Source organism: Magallana gigas, chromosome 1 (assembly GCF_963853765.1).
Source record: "Magallana gigas chromosome 1, xbMagGiga1.1, whole genome shotgun sequence".
Lineage (NCBI taxonomy): Eukaryota > Metazoa > Mollusca > Bivalvia > Ostreida > Ostreidae > Magallana > Magallana gigas.
The window spans coordinates 61,552,477-61,575,888 of NC_088853.1; positions in this window are offsets into that span (position 1 = coordinate 61,552,477).

Below are 23,412 nucleotides of genomic sequence, written 5' to 3' on the forward strand. Positions count from 1 at the left end.
CTGTAATTAATTTGTTTAAACAATCATCCCCTCAAAGTTGTCAGGATGGAGTCTTCCGCCTGACTAAATCGACCCTTATCAATATCCGAGTTACTGGTACATGTAACTGGCGCAAAAGCACTGCAGTTTGAGTCGAGTGCCGGCGAGTAGCTGGCAACTGGTGCAAAGGTGTCGCAGTTACCCTGGCTCTCTGGTGTAGGACTTAGGGGTCTAAAGAGATCCAGAGAGAGGGTGAAAGACACTTACTAACTTGTTATTTGTTCAAACTAAATTATCGAAATTATTTAAACCTGCTTTTTCTGAGGTTCAAAAAATTTTATATAACTTCATAAAAATCAGTTAGCTAATAGTTTAGAAATTAAACAATATGAAAATGTAATGAGTAAAGATTTTTTTTTTAAAGTTATTAAATATACTTATAACACATTCTGGTACATTACGTTACACAAGAATCCAATCTTCCTTTTTAATGACTCATTTTCTTTGCCAATTGTACTTAATGTCGAATGGTAGTTTGGAAAGGGAGGGATGGAATATAACTTCAATAAAAGAGTGAGAGAAAATGTGAAAATAAAATACATACAGCACTTACGTTTTTTTCTTTCATACATTTAATTTTATTTTATTATTATTATCATGTTATTAATTTTGAGAAGAGATGTCATCAAATTTCGTTATTTATTAGGACTAAAAGAATATTAAATTAAGCCAAAGAAAGATAACTCTTATAAAAGCTGTTAAACTCACCTTGGCAAGCCTTCCATTTCCAACTCCTCCCCCATCTTCAACCACACTTCTTCAAACTCACCGAACGAGTTTGCTGAGTTTGTGGCGTCCCTGTCAGTGTAAATTCTTGAATCTTAAACTCTTAAGCTTAACAATTAATGTACTTGTAAAAATGAAACAAGTTAAGAAAAAATTAAGTAATTATTAAAAAAAGGAATATTTTTACTTACAGAAATTCAAGGAATGCTTCTGCCATATTGTCCGGTATTTTGTCGATGATTATTCAGTTTTTAACAACCCTCTATTGATACTCTACCAGAACTGTGATCGTGACATTGGACATTTTAGAAAAAAAAAATAATCGCGTTTTAGATCAGAAACATTTAGGGTGTGAAAGCCCAAGAGTCAGGTACTGAGGGTGGGGTATATAGAAATTTTTTGATAAAGTTCATTGCGTTTTAGATCAGAAAAAAAAATTGGGGGGGGGGGGGGGAAGCCCTAGAGTCTGGAACTGAGGGTGATAAAGTTTATTGCGTTATAGATCAGAAACATTTGGGGTGTAAGCGCTTGAGGGCCATGCTCCCGATTGAACAATGTCAAAATTCCAGTTTAAAAACACCGCTCTATATCATGACATACCTGCGTGGTTGGATGCGCAGAAGTAGTTTAACACGACCTGACCTTCTTATACTGAGTAGATGTAGATTTATTCAATCTCTATATCGATCTCAAATTTCGCATTTCACACCTGCGTTAATATTGTGTCACTTATCCCGACATGACCTAATATCAGTACTTTTAATAACGGACAATGCGTCTTTTACTACTTTGTTCAGTAATATCCCAACTTTAATAAAATTGATTATCAGAAAAACACAATTAAAATTGCATTTCGTACTTCGATCAATTACAGAGGTGAGATAAGGTAATGTGGTTTGATCTAAATCTACCTGAATTTGATCATTTTAACGGTGTAAAATGACTTAACAATACTTTTTCATTTAAATAAGGGAATAAAGGTGATACGTAAAGAAATTAAGGGGACACAAGTACTTTAAACCGGTATACAATACGCATATACATGTATACATTCATACTTCACTTGAAGTGTACAATAAAATATACTTAATTCGATAAAAATCTTTATTTTAAACGAATCAACCATATACACTCTGTACCATCAATAAGGCATTCCAGATTAATTATTGCTACCTAGTGTATGTGGGTTCTGATAACGCCTTCATCCTGATCAAAGGGGGTTTTAAAGACCGATCTACCGTGAAACCACACATTTATTAGAAGGTGTTCTAATTTGAACGTTTTGTATCACATCCTCATATCTAATATATTAGCCTCTTTTTTAAGTAATGTTGAGAAAACGTTAACCTCAATTTGTCCTGTACGTGTTAAAGGAGGAAAAATTAACTATTTGGGCTGACGTTATTGTGTTGATTTAATTGTTGTTGTAGCTTTAGAATGGCCACTCTCTCTTGGGCGCTCCTAGCCCAAGTCTGACATTGATATAAACAATAGTGACTTTTGATCTATCTTTTTTTAGTAAACCTACAAAAAGCTCTCTAAAACTACAGTGCATTTTAGTTTAAGATTTCAGGCAATATTAATTTTTTTTCCTTACAGAAAATCAATGAACTCTGCTGCCATTGTCACTGATTTTTAGTCAATACAAGTCAGTTTGGAAATACCCTCTAGTTATTTACAATGCAAAAATTTATGAGGAATGAGAGGATTTAGAAATAAACAAATTATGAAAAACTGAACAATGTTATTGGATATAAATTCAGACACATTTGGGTTTGAAACCAGAGACTTGATTCGGACACAATAGACGATGTTTTACCAACTCGACGTATACATTGGAGTTATCCTTAGCCAGCACCAGGGAAGATAAACAATCAAAATAGGTTAATAAGTTTATATCATTTGGTAAATGAGACAGAAAAAAAGATTAATGAGATACAGAAAAACATTGTACATGTATGAAAGAATGAACAGTGAAAAGGTAGTTTTTTATACCATTTATTGATTCCTTACAATCAAGAAAATAATAACATGTCAGTACTACACAAACATAGCATATGATGAAAAAAAGATTTACAATATATATCAGGTTTTTATGAAATAAAATGTTACATGTACACTTTAGATTTAAGTAGTAAGGGGGACAGAGAGCAGTCACTCTGCAGTCAAGATGACATCATGGGTTTTTCCCATAAAGGTCATACGAGGTCAAGGTGGGAGTGTACAGTCAGGGGGGGGGGGGGGTCTACAGTCAGGGGGTAGTTCACAGTCAATGACGTCAGGGGGTACATTTATGACGAAGAACATAGCAACAGTTGAAGGATGATACCATAAATATCTACTATCAGGGTCACCTTAGTCATTTGTAACCACAGCAACAGTGTAAAGTATTGCTAAATTTAGAATTAACAAACTATTGTATCCAGGCATTGTTTTAAAAACGCGGTTTTTTCGTAGGACCACTCCTTAATATGAATGCAAAATTCAGTATAAAAAGTTCAAATTTCGAAGCATTTCTTCACTTCACTTTTTTGGCATCAGAAGAAGAACCATTCATCAACCCTATACAGTAAGTAAACTGTCATTATCCTTTAACAAAGTTTTAAGATTCTCAATTCTTTTTTGTTATCAGGAAATCCAACGACAACAGAGATAGTACAAATCATAAGTTTTTATTAACATTTTATGTTACAAAGTATTGCGTGGTATAGTGTTAACAGAGTTTTACAAGTACATATACAATGGATTTAACCATTTATCAGTGTTAAAAGCGCAATGTCCCTCAATGTCTTGTAAAAAAAAGTTGTTAAACTAACTTTACTTTTTAAAACCGTTAAGTCAGTTATTATTTTGATCTGTTCACAATAATCGCCAGCTCAGGGTAGTATTGTTGGATTCTGTACATTTCACACGGATACACACGGGCTTTCACTAAATGGTGTACCACAAATCAAACAACTAGAGCGTTGTAACTTTGACCCTTTTAGCCGAGGTACCGCTATCTACTTTAGACAACTTATCTTCTATACAGTTTAAGATAATTTTAATTTGCTCGCAATCCAAGGTCACTCTGGCCTGGAGGGCTTTTAAGACTTCGACTTGTTCTAAGACATCTTGCTTGCTCTGTTCTTTCATCCTCTTCTCCAATTTACACATCTTGTCTGGATTTGTTCGCCTGTTACTGAAACAGAATCAACCTTAGTTACAGAGTGTCAGATTCCACATTCAATTAATTTATATCCCATATTTGGTGATTATTGGTTTGCCAGTTTTAAGAACCCATGCCTTTTATAACATAGAAATTAGCAAAAGTAATTGAATGACATTTTTTCAGAACCCTTTTGTAAATGAATTAACATCGATGGTAATCAGTAAGATGATGATTCAATATTGCTCTGTAATTAATGTGGTAAACATTCATTACTTCAAAGTAGTCAGGATGGAGTCTTCCGCCTGACTAAATCGACCCTTGGCGCAAAAGCACTGCAGTTTGAATCGAGTGCCGGCGAGTAGCTGACAACTGGTGCAAAGGTGTCGCAGTTACCCTGGCTCTCTGGTGTAGGACTTAGGGGTCTAAAGAGATCCAAAGAGAGGGTTAAAGACACTTACTCACTTTTTATTATGTTCAAACTAAATTATCGAAATTATTTAAACCTGCTTTTTCTGAAGTTCAAAAGATTTAATTTAACTTCATAAAAATCAGATAGCTAATAGTTTAGAAATTAAACAATATGAAAATGTAATGACTAAAGATTTTAAAAAAAAGTTATTAAATATACATTTTACACATTCTGGTACATTACGTTACACAAGAATCCAATCTTTACCTTTTTAATAACTCATTTTCTGTGTCAATTGTACTTAATGTCGAATGGTAGTTTGGAAAGGGAGGGGATGGAATATAACTTCAATAAAAGAGTGAGAGAAATGTGAAAATAAAATACATACAGCACTTACTTTTTTTTCATATTTTTAATTTTATTTAATTAAGGTTTTCCGCTCTCAGCGGAAAACCTTACTATTATTCTGAAAAATTTTCAAATTTCTTATTATTTTTTTTTTCTTCTAGACGCCAACTTGATCCTTAATATCTCGCTCGTTTGTTCACCGATTGTTTTGAAATTTTCAGGACTGATAACATGCCGCGTGATGTTGTCGTTGCATATTTTAGTTGAGGAAAATCCCTACCCGGTTTTGAGTTATTCCCCTTTTAGTAAAATTTAACGACTTCTTTTGTCCAGGGGGTTTAGCTTTAACGATGACTGGCAGAGTCTCAAAGATGGGCTGGTTTGGAAGCTAATACATTGAATTTGTGCGAGATATAATTTATTCATTATTTAAATGCAAATAAACGGGTTGGTATGGATGTTGAAACAAAGGTAAGAAAAAAAATCAAAAAAATTCGCGTATTTTCCGTAATAGTTTTTTACCTGATAAAAATTTGTTATAACATGTATTTTAAAAGTTCTTGGTCTTACCCAGACCTTTCATTCGGTATACCGAAAAAGGGGCTGGCCCTTATAATTAGGGAGTTAGAGGCGTCCAAAGTTTTTTGTCAATAACTTAAAAAGGAATAAACATTTCTAATGCATTATTGAAGCAAAGTTGTAAAGAAATTAATTTCAAATCCTTCTATAGTATTCAATTTAATGTTTTCGTAATTAATAGTCAGTATTTGCAGAAACAATCGTGTCAGTTCGGTCCATTTTGTGTGGGGGTGCGCACGTTTATGAGGTTATGAAAGGGTTTCTTGTAATGCATTAACTGACACATGTAGCGCGCAAAAATAATTCCACATAAAATTCCCAAATGTTTTTATACATATGTACATTTTCATTTCATATAGATAAACCTCTTTGACCTTATTTTTGTTGTTTGTTTCATAACTGTGCCCCTGTCTATATTTAGATGCATTACGAGACTCAGGTAACCGATCGATAGGAGAGTCGCTAGCTGTATTCAGGCCGTCGTCTAGACGATAGTGAATGTGCTTGTAGAGCTGGACGTACACGTTTAACGCCCCACTGTGTTACTGTAACAGAGACATTTTGAATTGTTTCAGTACTGGGAGATGTGTTAATAAAATGGTTCCAATGCATGGTAATTAAACTCAACTTTTCTACAATACGTATACACGGCCGTCATATAAAGCACAATGTGTATTACTGACATGACAATGTACGCTGGCAATTTTCGATGGATATAATATAATTATCATCGTGGAGATGATTTTAAAAAGTGAACTTAATATTCGTATACGATAATATTTGAATCCAAAGCCGCTAGTTTTAAGTTACGGTTATTAGGGATGTTAATTATGACTTGCCCCGCGTTTCAGGTTTTTTACTTGCAAAACTTCTACAAACGAAAATACCAAACAACCTTCAGCAGCAACTTATAAATTATTTATTCCATACACAATTCTAAAGAGGTAATTAAATACATTTTATATATGCTTTATACTTGTATTCTCTATCTTCCATGGAAAAAAAAGGGGGCATGGAAAAAATGTTGTTCACTGTTTATCAAATACGCTGTAGCCTTAGCAATCGAAAATAATTAACAAACTGTATATTGATAGATTGACATATCAACAAACATTCAGACCCGCAATGTGTTTTTTTACAAGTTCTATAAAATGTAGACTCAATGACTGAATTCTTTACCGTTTTCCGTGTGGGTTATTTTGAATCACGTGTGTACGTTATGTGTAGCCATATAGATGAACACTTTAATTGTTTAATTTTTACAAGAAATTGTGTACATGCAGAGCAATGCAATGCTAGGACAATAAAATTCCAACAATGTATATGGTGAGGCCGGTCAGACTGATACTGGTTCTGCTTGTTCTACAAATAGCGAATGTAAGACGAAGTATTTGGGTGTTATATTTTAAACAAATATAAGTCTTGCTTTCTTAAAAGCTTGCATTACTGAACAAAGTATTTTTTTGGAATCATTCTTAGTTACCTTAGCTGCATATATGTAGCTCTCGGTCTGTATCCCGGAAAAAATTGACTATCATCCGAAATTTTTCATACAAGGTCTACAGACTTGCAGCTAACATTACCTTTAAAAATACATTTTAGAATTTGCCGCTGTTTATAAATTCATTAAAAAGACGCGCAGAATCAAGTGGTAATATGTCGTTTGATATGGGATTTATGACGTCTATTTATATTTAAAATTATTTCATTATTTCAAGCTTGTGGGTGGAATGAAATCAGTTTCACATGTTATATGACATAAAGATGTCCTTTCCCCACTTTTTCTCGAAGCAAACTATTTTTATAAAATTTACATAAAAAATTGAATTATCATGGAGTTGCCCCCCCCCCCCCCCCCTTCCCATTTTGGTAGCATGTAAAAAAAATGGTATGAAAATCATGAAATTATGAGTGAAATTTTGAAAATTTTGGAATTTTTTTTTTTTATTTTTTTGCTTGTCAAGATTTGTTGGATGAGTTTGCCCCCCCCCCCCCACACACTTTCAAAAACGATGCTACGTGCTTGGAAATTACTCATTTCTTTATTCCCCTCTTTAATAAACAAAACAAATTAACAAACATAACCGATCTAGATAAATATAATTACATGTATCAAAAATAAACCTAAAAAACAAACTACACATTCATCCTTCACCCACAATATTGCCTTTTCGATATTTGTCATCGTTGTAGACCCGTGTAACAATTTGTTAAGTGGGTGCTTGCACGAAAAAGAACCCCTTGCTGATCTACATTTTCATTAACGCATACAGAGAAAAATATATTTGCGTGGACCCTGAGGTCCACGCAGAAAATATATAAGCGAGGTTAAACCGGATGCTATGGGGAAAATTCAGCCTGGGCATGAGCTAGCCTGGTTCCTGTGCGTAATGGGTAGCTCAGGGAACCAGGCTAGCACACATTTATCTGAATAGGGACACAAGGGCTCGTCACGAAGTTTTTTCAACCTTTTATAAATACCACCTCTATACTATAACATACACTTATAGTATAGAGGTGGTATATATAAAAGGTAGATAAATATAATTACATGTATCAAAAATAAACCTAAAAAACAAACTACACATTCATCCTTCACCCACAATATTGCCTTTTCGATATTTGTCATCGTTGTAGACCCGTGTAACAATTTGTTAAGTGGGTGCTTGCACGAAAAAGAACCCCTTGCTGATCTACATTTTCATTAACGCATACAGAGAAAAATATATTTGCGTGGACCCTGAGGTCCACGCAGAAAATATATAAGCGAGGTTAAACCGGCTGCTATGGGGAAAATTCAGCCTGGGCATGAGCTAGCCTGGTTCCTGTGCGTAATGGGTAGCTCAGGGAACCAGGCTAGCACACATTTATCTGAATAGGGACACAAGGGCTCGTCACGAAGTTTTTTCAACCTTTTATAAATACCACCTCTATACTATAAAATACACTTATAGTATAGAGGTGGTATATATAAAAGGTTGAAAAACTTCGTGACGAGCCCCTGTGATAGGGATCGGGATTCCGTGCCATATGCACACATAAGTTCAAAGGCGCTGTAATTGTAAAGTTGTCGGTAAACAGTACAGAAACAAAGTATTCCTTTTAAAAAATGATTGGCATGTGATATGAACTATCAGTATCATGAAATAAGTTAATGTTATGCCGAAACTACAACATGCAACAAATAGCATAATTTGCAATGTTTTGTTGTTTTCCGAATACACAAGTAACTTAACTTTACTTTTATAGTATGCGAGGCTAAAGTACTTCCCGATTAAATTTTTTAAGCATTTTAAAAGTATGATTGAATAATTATGTCACTGTATAAAAGTTTAAATCTCAAGAAAAATGCATCATATGAAATTTTTAATTTACACAACACTGTCACTGCATAGTTAACAAAGTAGTGCGAATCGTAATGTGTGCGCAAATAGTAGAATTCACCGAATGCCTGATACTGTACATGCAAACTTCATTCATAGATAGATCATAATTATTTTAGAAGTATGAATCCTTTAAATTCTGAGATAAAAAGTCAGGGCTATACATACATGTATACGTAATACAACGTACACATTTAGTGGTTAAAAGCAGAGGGCTAGAGTCGGTGAAATCTCTGATAATCTTAAGGCTTTCACTTCTTCGTTGGAAACACATACAAATGGTCCACGTATTGTAGTCCTTTTTTAAAGGACAGCAACTTGTTTGATTTATTTTTGAATTTCTTTTGATGTAAAAAAAAAAGAGAGAAGAAATTGGTTCTCAATCTGTCTTTATGTCTGTTTGTTAGCGGTTAATCGGTTCATTTTGAATATCCTTTTGTAATTTAAAAAATGCGATGTAAATTTTTTTCATGCAATATTTCGGATAAAGCAATGAAGAGTTGTTTCTTGAAATATTATTAGACCATAAAATTGTAAAATGCTAACATTGACAATTGTGCCCGATTTCTATTTTTTTAAGGTAAAACTTTATATATTTAAAAAATGATTCTTTGAGACAAACAAATTGACATAATCAATAAGAGTTTGACAATCTCTAACTGCAGGTCTGTAGCTTTTAGTCAGAAAAAGAATCGGATGGACGACCTAGGACACAGATTGTCCATCCGAATTTCTTGAAAATTGCCATTATTTTCGTACGCGGACGCAATACTCACCGAGACTAAATAGTTCGTATCTTAAGTTTTAAGTTTTAACTGCTTTGAAAGGTAATATTGGTTTTTGATAATTATGAACATGAATAATTAAATAAAAATGGTTAAAATTACAGTAAAATTACCGGCATCGGTCTTCTGCGTGCGCGGATCTAGAAGGGGAAGGGTTCCAGACCCCCCCCCCCCCCCCCCCGGCGAAATTTCTGTCAATTACGTGTACATTATAAACTTACCAAATATGCCTCGGACATCCCTTGGCAAACTCAAATAACCGTCTGACTTTTCAACCCCCACCCCGGAAAAATTTTCTGATCCGCGCATATTCCCCCTCCTCGAAATACAAAATTATTCTTCAAAACCCCTTGTAAAATTTCCAGGATCTCCGCATATATACTAAGAGATTCATTGGCGCTTGCGTTCGATAAAAATGCGTGTAAAACGTTTGCCAATGGTCTTTTTACCTTCGTACCGGGCATAACCACAGTCCCACTCTGTGAATAAAATGCGGCGAATCAAACTAGAGACAACGTGTTAAGATCTGTATTTGCTTATAAACATGTAGTATCATCGTGCAAAATGCACTGTTCAATTATAATTTTTTTTTTTACTTTACTTGTAAAATTCAACATCTGTTTCGTAATTTTTTCTCACAGTTTATTTCTTACATAGTTACTTTTTTATTTAGTGATTAACACTTTTCAGACTTTATATGTGATTTCAAAGAGACAGAGTGTCATGTCTCAAGGACTGTTAATCTCTTAAAACAACATTGTGCAATTATCAGATTTTCATTTCTTGGACATCAAAGACTCATTGAGTTTATCTAATTATTTTATATCTGTGAACCTTTCACTCAGCTTACTTATATCATTACCTGTCAATTTATACTCATTGTTAAGATTCTTATAAATAGTTATGTACAATTGTCAATGCGCAGTCTGGAATACGGCGGCCAGCCCCGGCCACGTCCGACTCTCCCAGAGTCTTGAGTCCGGAGGCCACTTCTGGCCATATCCGACTTGTTTTTAACATGTCTGTCTGTTAAATTGTTATAATGTTGCCATCGTTGAGTCTCGTCCAATAATGTGGAATCCTGCATCAATTGCCTGTTTATTTCTCTGGAACTGTATACTGGTGGACCTTCGGGAATACGGCAAACATACCCTTCGTTTTAGCTTACGACCCACAGCGCGCCCCAACCTTTTACCTTATACACTTTACACCAACATTCCCTCACCCGATTCATACTGCACAGGACCGATGCAGATCCAGACGAATTCTCTATTACCGTAAAATCTACGCGGTCACAGAAATATAATACTTTGTTTCTTAGTGTTTACACATCTAATATTGTACTATGGTCAGCTATCAATTTTTTGTAATACGTCACAAGTATGACGCAGCTATGACGGAAAACCTAATCGTTGCTTGCAACGAGCTCGTCTCTAGTTATTATAATTATTATTAATATCATGTTAATAATAAATGTTAAAAATAATTAATCGCGTTTTAGATCAGAAATATTTAGGTTGTGAAAGCCCAAGAGTCAGGTTCGGAAAGTGGGGTATATAGAATTTTTCTGATAAAGTTCTTCGCGTTTTAGATCAGAAAAAAAAATTGGGGGGTTGTAAGCCCTAGAGTCAGGAACTGAGGGTGATAAAGTTTATCGCGTTATAGATCAGAAACATTTGGGGTGTATGAGCTCGAGGGCCATGCTCCCGATTGAACAATGTCAAAATTCCAGTTTAAAAACACCGCTCTATATCATGACATAACTGCGTGGTTAGATGCGCAGAAGTAGATTAACATGACCTGACCTCGTTATACTGAGTAGATGTAGATTTATTCAAATTCTATATCGGTCTAAAATTTCGCATTTCACACCTACGTTAAGATTGTGTCACTTATCCCGACATGACCTAATATCAGTACTTTTATTAACAGACAATGTGTCTTTTACTAATTTGTTCAGTAATATCCCAACTTTAATAAAATTATCAGAAAAACACAATTAAAATTGCATTTCTTACCTCGACCACCAATTAAAGGGGTTAGATAAGGTAATGTGGTTTGATCTAAATCTACCTGAATTTGATCATTTTAACGGTGTAAAATGACCTAACAATACCTTTTCATTTAAATAAGGGAATAAGGGTGATACGTGAAAAAATTAAGGGTACACAAGTACTTTAAACCGGTATACAATACGTATATATACAAGTACAATATATGTTGTGTTTGCCGATACCATATGCTCATTTTCGGTGGGGGTTTTCATGTCAATTGAAATGAAAGTTAGTGCTTAATTAAAAGTGTTTTTTTAATTTTAAAATATGTACATAAATATTGCAATACCCACTACGACCTCACAATAATTCTCGTGATTGCATTTTCATACTTAACTTGAAGTGTACAATGAAATATGCTTAATTCGATAAAAATCGTTATTTTTAACGAATCAACCATATACACTCAGTACCATCAATAAGGTATTCCGAATTAATTATTGCTACCTAGTGTATGCGGTTTCTGATAACGCCTGCATCCTGATGAAAGGGGGTTTCATTTATTAGAAGGTGTTCTAATTTGACCGTTTTGTATTACATCCTCTTATCTAATATACTAGCCTCTTTTTTAAGTAATGTTAACAAAAGGTTAACCTCAATTTGCCCTGTACGTGTTAAAGAAGGAAAACATAACTATTTGGGTTGACCTTATTGTGTTGATTTAATTGTTGTTTTTCAGCTTTAGAATGGCCATTCTCTCTTCGGCGCTCATAGCCCAAGTCTGACATTGATATGATATAAACAATAGTGACTTTTGATATTTACATTTAAAAACATTGAACAAAGTTTACGAAAGATTAATGTAAATTAATTTGACTTTTGAGCATAAATCAGTCAACAGTATAGCAATAAAGGATGCTATAAATTTGTTTGTATTATCCGAGCCGTGTCGTCTACGTTGTTATCCCCCCCCCCCCCCCCCCACTTCGGCCCTCGATTTTGGTGAGCGAGAGAGATAATAGAGTTAAAAACTCTTTTACAAACTTCAAACGTTTTAAGTGAAACACATAACTATTAACAGTTGAATTATTAAATTTTTTTGAAAAACTTTAGAGAGGTGCACTACATTAAAGTTTAACACGTCAAATGGTTTTATGATGTAAAAAGAATCACATCTATTATATGAACACTAGACTTAATGAAGTATGGTAAACTTATGTGTCTATTTTTTTTATAAGTATGGACAAGGATATGTATGCTGTAAAATGTATTCGGTGTGAAATTGCAAAAAAAAGTCAAATATGGTTAACCGACTCATCTGAAATAGTGGCATGATCACTAACTATTAAAGCTGGTTTAATTGTTGTTTCGCTACCATCGAGCAGTAAGGGGTATAGTCTGTGGGCTATAGGGGCAGTGACGTCATATGGACCACACCCCAAAAGTTCAAGATCAACGTCAGGTCACGTCAGGTCCAAATCAAGTCAAGGTCAAAATCAATTACAGATGATCCTGACCTATATCGCGACTGGGTACAAGGTCACAGAATGAGGAAATCGACCCAAGGACAGAAAAGATCAAGGGTAAACAAGGTCATAAACATTTGAGGGCAAGACACACTCAACACAGTCCGAGGTCAAACCGTCTGTGGGCACATACATATATAATCGAGGTAAAGGACATCTGAGGTCTAAAGGATATACTTATCACATAGAGGAGCGTGTAAAGTGAGACTTGAAAAAAGTAAGGGTTCTTATTTCATACTATTAAGGTACGTTTTTTACTATCTTTAAGTTATTATATGTAAAAGATAACTTCGTTTAGAAATATGTCTTAAAAAGACACTACAGCTCATTTTCTGCAAAAATAATGAAACAAAATTTTTTACCACAACTTTCTCGCAAAGTTGAAGGAATGACTTTTCAGAAAATTATAGGTTTTAAAAGTAAATAAATCTGTTTTAACCGTAAACAAATTGTTGTTTGTAATAGTTTTTGACGGTCCTATAAAAACAAGAAAGGAACTTCCGGCTGATCTTCAATACGAGGTGTAGAGATCATTAAGGAACTTACATGCTTCAAGTTTTCAGCATCGATATATTTTTCACCATTTAATCCATTAGTGTTTAAATAAACACTCTCCATAAATGTGGAAATCGAGCTGTAATGTCTCTTTAAAACACAGAGGTTGGACAAAAATGTAACAGCACAATATTTGACAATTAACAACATAGAAAGGTATTTATTTCCTTTATTATAAAAGATTCTTTACTCAACAACACATGAACAGTCTATATATAGTTTTCGACTGGTCTGAACTTAGCAAGAGTTATTTCCCGTTATAACCTCAAGTTTTTTAAAGTTTTAAAGTCCAGTGGAAACTTGTAAAGTAGAGAGCTTTACTCGTTTCTTCTGAGGTTGTTCCAGATCCCCATATTTATCTGTGAGATAATTTACTATTATATCATATTGCTGCATGTCCAAGGATATCCTCTTCTGCAACGTTTGCAGAACTTCAAACTCCTTGCACGCTTTTACATGCATATGAGGGTCCGTAAACCTCCTCTCTAAGGCCTCCATTTTTCTCTTTTTATTTTGTCTGTAAAATATAGAAGCAAAATGTAATAAAAGAAAAAAGAATGGTTTGTTATTAACATATATATTAACTGACTCGCATAAACCAAATGATTAAACGATCTACCTAAACGAAGAGAGGAGAGAGTTCTCAGCTTTCCTGGACAAAATTGAACCAGAACTTGTTCCTGTCGTCGTTGGTGGCAAGTTTTCGTCCTGTGTTGATACGGAAGTTTTTTTTCTTAACAATGTTGTTGGAAACAGCGAAGAAATTTTCATGTTTATCCGAGCCGCCAATTTTGTTTACTTCTACGTCATGTCCGCCCATGTCTTATCTTGACCTTTTTGCCGCGTTATTAGAAACGTTGTCGGCCTTTCTTGTTGTATTTTGTTTTCCAACCAATTTAGAATCACTGTCATCTGCCGATTCTGCTTGCACCTAAATCAAGTTATTTATTGCGTCAAAGGATTTCTTCATGGCCATCATAGCCGAATTTTGATCAACCATGAATTTTTTGAACATTGATTCGGTAACATATTCAGTGTTGTGCACACTATTTTGTTCCCTGCACACATCATCTTGCGTTGTTCGGTAAATAGTCGTGCCAATAATTCTTGCAAACTAATAATCTTGATTCAGTGGACCCACTTCTTTTGTAATCTAGGAAATGATTGTGTAGTTTCACTTTTCTTACTCTTTAATTCCTCTAAAGAAACGAAACCAAAGAAAAGTGTGCCAACTATATTACTACATGTACACCTGCAACAAACAGAACTGAACCTAAACACTGAATTTAAACTAACAAAATTCTATGCATACATTCTAATATTTATGTTTATATTAAATTGGTCAAATAAGTGCATTTCAATATGTTGATGCAGCTACAAACAATAAAGAGTATTAACTACATGTGAATTACAGAAACAAAACAGAAATTTCTCACTGACCAAACAAATATTACACGTAATATCTAACGAATCGTCAATAGGAAGGATGCATTATCTTGTCTTAACCTGTACACAAGAACACCTCAAGGCAAATTCAGGTATGGTCATTCTACCTTTTCAACAGCTGCTTAATTTGTTCAAGAGTTTAATCGACCAAAACCCAGGATTTTAGTTTTTAACTGGTGTATGTAGAGGCAGACACACTACAAATACAACAGGAGGGCTGAAAAGGCGTAATTCTTGATGAAATGTCAATTCAACAAAGCATTGACATTGTGAGATCACGTGACAATCTCTTACTAGTAGGATTCAGGGATATGGGAGATGAAACAAATTCAATTAAGACGATTAAAGAAAAGAAACACCAACAAACCCCAAGCAGTCATATTTTTCTGCTTTTGTATTTGCCCTTTTTGTGAGTCAACAAGCCAGTACATGTATCAGTGATTTATAAGAGTGGAACGCCCTATAACCTGTCTACATGTGGACAAATACCCGCTGTTCAACAAGATTTACGCGCTAATATGTCAACAATATTGTACAGATCGATATAAGGCGGTTCCATATCAGTTTTTCAAAATTCTCCCAGACAGAGAAACAAAACTAACAAAATACCACAAAGCCCTTCTCGAAATTTAGTGAATTATTAAACCAGCAAACTTATTGTAAGTCATTCTCCAGTACTCTCAAACGATTTGTCGTTGGGTAAATCTATCTTTCCCAAAACGGGAATATACGAAAGTGAAAGCATGAGTATATCCTTTTATAGATAATTTACCGAAGTGTAGTAAGTATGGAGTCCTCTACATTAATCTCTGTCTTTTTCTTGTTGAGGAGGGGGTAATTTTATCATACACCGGTCCCGATGTCGAGCCACTAAAGGTACTTGTAGCGTATTTAAAAAAAAAAATTATTCAAAGATATATTTACTCAAATGATAAATATTTTTATCATTGATACCCTTTAAGTAAAATATGAACAAAGAGTAAAGATATCCTAACCTAGTAAAATATGAACAAAGAGTAAAGAATTTTCGTCATGGGCGCTCAATTTGACGTCCGTTTGATCGTGTTAAAATTTCCGCTAAATGAAATTTATATAAATAAAAAAGTTTACCCTGCGAAGCCAATAAACTAGTCAAACTGTTTAAAATACATCTGATTGGAATGACAGCTACGGAGGCTTGGGCTATAAGAACGACAGGTTTTTGCATTTCTGTGCATATTTTAAGCTACGGATATGTGCTATGCATCAAACTAGTACGGCGTATACATGCAATGCATTTACAACAAAATAAAATGAAGGAATTCAGATTTTGAACTAATTTTGCTTTTAAAAACAGAAAAACGATTGTTATAAATAAGTAAAGAAACTTACGAAAACGCAAGGTACTCATCACCCATGTTGATTTTAATCTCGGTCATTGATGTGTGTTGACCGCAGTCCTTTACATCTTTCTACCCTCCAAAGAAGAAATTTCGAGGTGGTGATTGGAGGAAAGGTGTTCCGGGAGGTGGTAAAACTCAACTTGCATGAGTTTTTCATTTTGGTAACCTTTAATTTTGATATGTGAAAAATAAAATATCCTTTAGAATTTAAGAGGCAATATTAAGTGACGATACACCATATACAATGTAAATAACCTAATAAATCATGTTCATATCACTTAGGTTTCCTTTTAATTTAACCCGGTAAATTTATTCTGACTTTAAAAACACCGCTCTGTCACGACATACCTGCGCAGAAGTACAATGTGACCAGATAATTACTGTTTTTATAATTAGTCTTAACATGTCCAAATTATAACATAACAATTATACAAATTATAACATGTCATAATTATAATATATTATGATTATAAATTATACACAGTTTTAGTGTATACATTTTATGCAGAACATTTTACCAAAAACAGGGTAACAATAACGTATTTTGAGAGTGGAAACCTCCACACCCTCTTTAAAAACCAAAAATAATAGTGGAACCCCCTCCCTTTAAAAAAAAAGTCCCTTGATCCACCGCTGTATTATTATTACCAAGCTTAGTCCTCAGCATCACGATGATAAAACCGTGATTTTTATTGGTCAAACCTCACGACACTAATTTGGAGATTGTGAACCCCAGATGAGATGAAGTCAAACATGGTCAAAGTTATGTTAATAGGTTTACTCTGCGTTCCCACAGTATGCTTAAGTTTTACCAACCCAATAAGAAGATGCACTCACCCCATGTAGAGAAATTGAGGTTCATTCTGCTGAGGTGAGAAGCTGTTGTATTGTTCATAAATAGATATGCTGATCAAAACAGATTGCCTTTTACCTTCTGTCTCAAGAGCCCGTGACGACACATTTTCTGTACTGTTGCCATGCACTGAGAGTAAAACGTCAATTAATGCTAAATACAAGGGCACCGCAAAGCGGAGCATCCCCTCGCGAAATGAAAATATTGTGCGTGGATATGCATTATTTAAAAACAAGTTGCTGTCCTTTAAAAAAGGACTACAATACGTGGACCATTTGCATGACTGTGTTTCCACGAAAACGTGAAAGCCTTACGATTATCAGAGATTCAACCGACTCTAGCCCTCTGCTTTTAACCACTAAATTTGTACGTTGTTAAATTTATACGTATGTATGTATAGCCCTGACTTTTTATCTCAGAATTTAAAGGATTCATACTTCTAAAATAATTATGATCTATCTATGAATGAAGCTTGCATGTATAATATCAGGCATTAGGTGAATTCTACTATTTGCGCACACATTACGATTCGCACTACTTTGTTAGCTTTGTGTAAATAAAAAATTTCATATTTTGATGCATTTTTCTTGAGATTTAAACTTTTTTACAGTGACATAATTATTCAATCATACTTAAATGCTTAAAAAAATTTAATCGGGAAGTATTCTAGCCTCGCCTACTATAAAAGTTGTGTATTCGTGTATGAGAGTTTAATATCTGTAACGTGGACAATGACAAGACTGGACAATAGGGTCACATGACTATCTCTGTATGCACCCTTCCCCGCCAAAATCTTATACCGGACTGGCACTCTCCGCCTAGCCCTTGAACGGGTCAGAACTATAGCTGTATAGCAATATACTTAAGCATAAGGATTGTTTGTCCCGGTAAGACTTAATGTAACAAGTAATAGCTTTCCAAAAAGCTTGCCTGACTAAACAAATCTATTCAATGGAAGCATGCATGTATTAATTAGGCTATCTTATCAGAAATGAATTTTAATTTTCGCTGCTGATCATAAATTTATAAACGGAACGTGCAAATTTAAGACGAAATGTCAGTCTTTTCTTCGATCTAGAACATGTACATATATATTATATGAAATTCATTTATTTTATTAATTCAGTTTTTTTAGGAATGTACACATATCATATACATGTAAGTGCATGTGAGTTTGAAAGCTGGAGAGTAAATAGTCGTTTTTTAAAAATTGTATTTGTTATATTAAGATGCAAAATCAAATGAAAGGCATTTTTAAAAATTTCCAACCATGTGAAATATGAAAGGGTATACACAAAAAAAACACGTTTTGTTTTTGAATGTGTGTGGGCAGCTTCATCAAAATCATCTTGACAAGCAATTAAAAAATGTTTAATTCTCAAATTCATGAAAAAAACTAACTGTAACTTCAATTCAATTAGAATTCCTTATTTGCAGTTTCATTTATTGCATGCTCCTACAAAAGTGGGGGGGGGGGGGGGGGGTGTCCATGATATTTCCATTTATCCTATAAAGTTAAGAAAAGTGCCAGCTGCCAAAAAAGTGTGGAGGGGGAAGCAGCCTCCCTCATCCCAACCCCCGATGCTACGTGCCTGTGATGTAAACACATAGTGTGCTCTGGGGTATTCGCATGATCCCAACGGACTCACTCGTCAACTATTCGGCGCGCAAAAACAGATATTATGGCGCGAAATCCTGCTATTACCGTTTACGCAAGGAATGAACTCATCCATTGGCAGAGATCCATGGGGAGGGGGTCAGAAGAATTTTTTGACATTTGTTTTGTAACAGCTACATACATGTATATTATACTTTGGATCGGATGTTTTGGAAGAATTCTATCGAATTAAAAAACACACTTGATTAGTAATTGTTAAATGTAGTAATATACATTTAGTAAGACACGCGAGTTATGACCCCTTTTCAAGATTAATGAAATCGCCCAACTGAACGAATATCGGGTCACACCCCGCTTTGGCGATTTAGTTCCTCCAGTAAACATTCCAGCTGTATAAATATATATTTGTTTTAATCCAAACTGATGACTCTCTTGCAATAATGATAATCCAACACCAGTTATTGCTTACTTTGTACCGTAATAGACAATATGTTACAACCCCTCCCCCTTTTTCACCGTTCAAATATGGTGGAATGCCTGATCTATTTTTAAATCAGGATTACACACGTGCACTGCATGGTGAACGTCCCTTTCACTTGAAAACTCTTGCTTGCTATTGTTATAATATGCCATATAACATTTTCATCAATTGTGAATGTAAATACTGACATCTTAAACATGCATCGGTAAATCTTTTTTGTGAAATATCATGATATTGCTTGTCCCATTGTCTGCACTGTTTCGGAGATTGCAACTTTTAAACCTTAGATATGCCTGACGTCATGACGTCAGGCAATAAATTAAAGTCATTCTAAATTGTAATATTACTGTTTCATTTCGTTGTCTAATGTGTATGTTTGTCTGTGTCTAATTGTCTTGTCATTTGTGTCTATTCTGTGTTATTTGTTTAATTACGAAATTTCAGGTTTATTATGTATTAATAAATATATAACAACGACCCAAGTTTGGCTTATTTCGACCACTGGCTACAAATGGCGCCCACGAAAATCTGACTATTTTCAAAGTATCAATAAGGTAGTACAAAACAGTATCCGAAAACAATCACTGCGGAAATCCTCGCGTACGTCAAACGTTGTTTACGAGATGCAAATTTTCAAGCGTTTTAACGACGCTGTTTGTAAACAAGTGCAGACGATAAGTATAGGCTACATATAAATGAGATGCTGCGTCTACGAGACTACCACGGGAGGTTCCAGGGGGTGCAATCAAGAAATTCCAATAGAGGCACACATTTTTGAAAGCAAAAGCAAATACCGGTAACTTTTAATGACCATAATTATTTTCAAACATTGCCGTCTGAACCTGCTGATGAGGAAGATGTAACGTTATGCGTGGAAACCGAGACGGAGTGGAGAGAAGGACGGCGCATTGTGAAGCTTGGGTATCTTTCAAAACAGCTGTTTGGTTATTTATGCAACCCCCCCCCTTCATTTAAAAGACACTGTGCGTGAAAGAAGATATGGCCAAGGCTCCGTACTTCACGTACAGTGCACCAACTGCAGCGCCGTATACCCGTCGAGACAGGGAAGAGGGGACCTACTGGAGCCTTCGACATAAACACCAAAGCTGCTCTCGGAAATATTTTAGTCAATTTGAAATTATTTTTTAAATTCTTAAAGATGTGGTGACAGATCATTGAGCCCCTCCCCAGAAACATTGGGTAAAATATAATTGATATGTATTATTTATAAAATCATGCATTATGTGCGCTAAAACAAGTCAGTTAGAGCCTTACTGCATTTAATTATATACGATCGTATTGATCGTTGAAATACCAATTTTCCTGGACATGTATGTAACATTTTGGTGTAGAGACGAAGGCACTTGAGGCCTCTTTTATATTGACCAATCAAAATTGTGCTTGCGGGGGTGACGTAAAACATTATTTATTCTGCAGGCCGAGTTGCAATGTGTCGTCATTTTTGAAAACCCCAATAATGAATTACAAATGTGTATGCATAAGGTTTAGAGCTTCTTTCCAAATCAAGGGTTTCTGATCCGCACCCCTCCTCACAAGGAGCAGAGTGGACGGAAAACACTTGGCTAGCGAAGATGGGTTCGGAAAGGATTGTCATGAAATTGTTTTTCGTCCAAATTCGCCCTTTCCGTACTATAAGTTAACTCAAAGTCCATGAACACGATAAATATGTACAACCTAGGCCTATGTTGCTTTTATTTGGAAGCGGTATGGTCTGTACATGTATTTATCAGACTAAGTATTGAATTGATAAAATTGAGTTGATTTAATTTAAAAACGACGCGTCTACGGTAGAACACGTTACCCAGTCATTACGTATGCTCACATTCAGGTGTACATGTACAGTACGAGTATAGGTTTTTTAAAAAAACCCAGCTTTTGACGAAAAATATATACCGGTATATGGAATATGTATATATAAAGTATATAGATATTTATGTTTTAACACAAACCAACTTACCAAGCAAGTAGAAATACTAATGATGATTAAGGCCAAGGCCATTCATTAACTGTACAATGATGATCAGTCAGATCAGACGAATCACGATGCTGTACATACATGTATTTATGTAAACATGCATGTGGAAAATCATAAACAAGATTGAAAAATATATATATGTAATACATATGCGCAATATTATTCATGATAATGCACAAACAGCTCTTAAATTGAATTCAAATGTAAAATAATTTTGTGTACAATGTACACTTATGCAGGAATGATTCATGTAGGCATGGGCCAAACACATCTTGTGAATTTTTTGGGGGCAATGCAACATTCCTCCACCCTCAGAACCATTCATACGAAAACATGCAGCAAAAGTAGGAAAGGCTATCACAGATGTGGCTTTGGAATCATGCAGAGCAGCTGAGGTTGAGGAAAAGCAAACATCAGATACAGTAAGTAAAAGTTAAACCTCAATAATCAAGAGATTGTTTCGGATGAAGTCCATAGGGGACATGCCTTAAAGGTGCTGCTAGAGGCATTTTCCAGCACATTATTGTTACCAAACAGCAGAATCAAAATCCAGATGATCCTTCCAAAAGGCTCGGTTGAACTAGCGCAGGATGAAGGTGGTGTAACAAGGTACTCCTTGACTGAATTTTGGGAAGAATTTTACGCGATGGGAAGATTATAAAATATGGATTTAAAGAATTTGGAAATTTCCCCGTCTACATAGCTCGATGATGCCAATTTATGGAATACTGCATAGTAGGAGAAGCGAAAGCAGGCTTAAAGGATATCAGTTCATCTGAATCTTCCGTTATGTTCCAGTCAAACGAACTTAAAAAAATTTATAAAATAAAACACAAACACGTATGTTAGGATGTGAAGCGCTCTGAAGTGCAGTTTACTTATTCATGAAAATACACAGGTTTTCTTCTTTATCTTCATTCCTACAAAATAAAACAATATTTTAACATAATATTCCAACAAACATCAAAAGCAAGGGCGGTGGGTGGGAATTAAGTTATCTGCACTGAAAAGAGCCTTCAAGTGGCTATATAACTTTTTGCGCTAACATCGGTCAGTTAAAACCCGTGCAATGAATATTTAAATGTCACCTGACAAGGTGAACAACAACTAACCAATAGATTACAGGTGTAAATAAACACGAACACGTGTTATTCGAACCTTCAATAAATACATTTGTGTTCTTATTCGTTCCTCTCAAACGAACACAAATTATTTATAAAATAAAACACAAACACGTATGTTAGGATGTGAAGCGCTCTGAAGTGCAGTTTACTTATTTCGAAAGAAAAAGAAGAGTGATAAAATGACTTGCATGTGAAAATTTAAATACCCAAGTTTTGAGTTACACATGATTTATCCTGAATGCTTTCTGACATAACCATCTTAAGCTTTTCCTGACCTCCACCGCCTGTGCTTTTTAAACAATTTGTCATTAATACCAGCCGCTGCAGCTGTTGCTCCGCCTGATCTTAGGTTATGAAGACCAAATTTACTTTTATCGAACCCTATTTCTCTAAAAGCGTGTAAGACAAATTCGCGTGCCCTGGTATAAGACAAAGGGCGATTATCTCTTCTAACTTTATAAACATAAGTATTTTTACAGAATGTCAGAGACCTGAAAAGATAATCTTAAGAATTAACTTCAACACCCAAGAATAATATATATATATATATATAAAGTGTGATCTTGTTTTAATCCTGTTCTTGTAATCCTGTGACGTTTAGCGTAGGCTATCGGAAGTTTAACTTCAAATAAACTTGCTGCTAGTTCGCGTGTCTTTTTCTTATGATAATCAACATTTACTGTGGTGCCTCGAACTTGAAGCATTGTAATGTCAAGAACTTTTTGCAGGATACCAACACATTTTCTCAACAGGTTCTACTGACATTGGTCGTTCAAAGTGCACCTTTGAGTTGACAGATCCTACTCCGGACTCCCTTTAAGCAGATAACAACTTATACCCCTTGCTTTAAAAGAGGAGGCAACACATACAGGAACTGGTTCCTGGAATTATAAAGTCATCACACTCGCCATTTTCACCTTATGTCGTCTTGGCAAAGAAACATGATGGCTCATTGAGAGTTTGCGTCGATTGCAGACAGATGAATCTGAGGACAGTAAGGGATAACTACGCACTGCC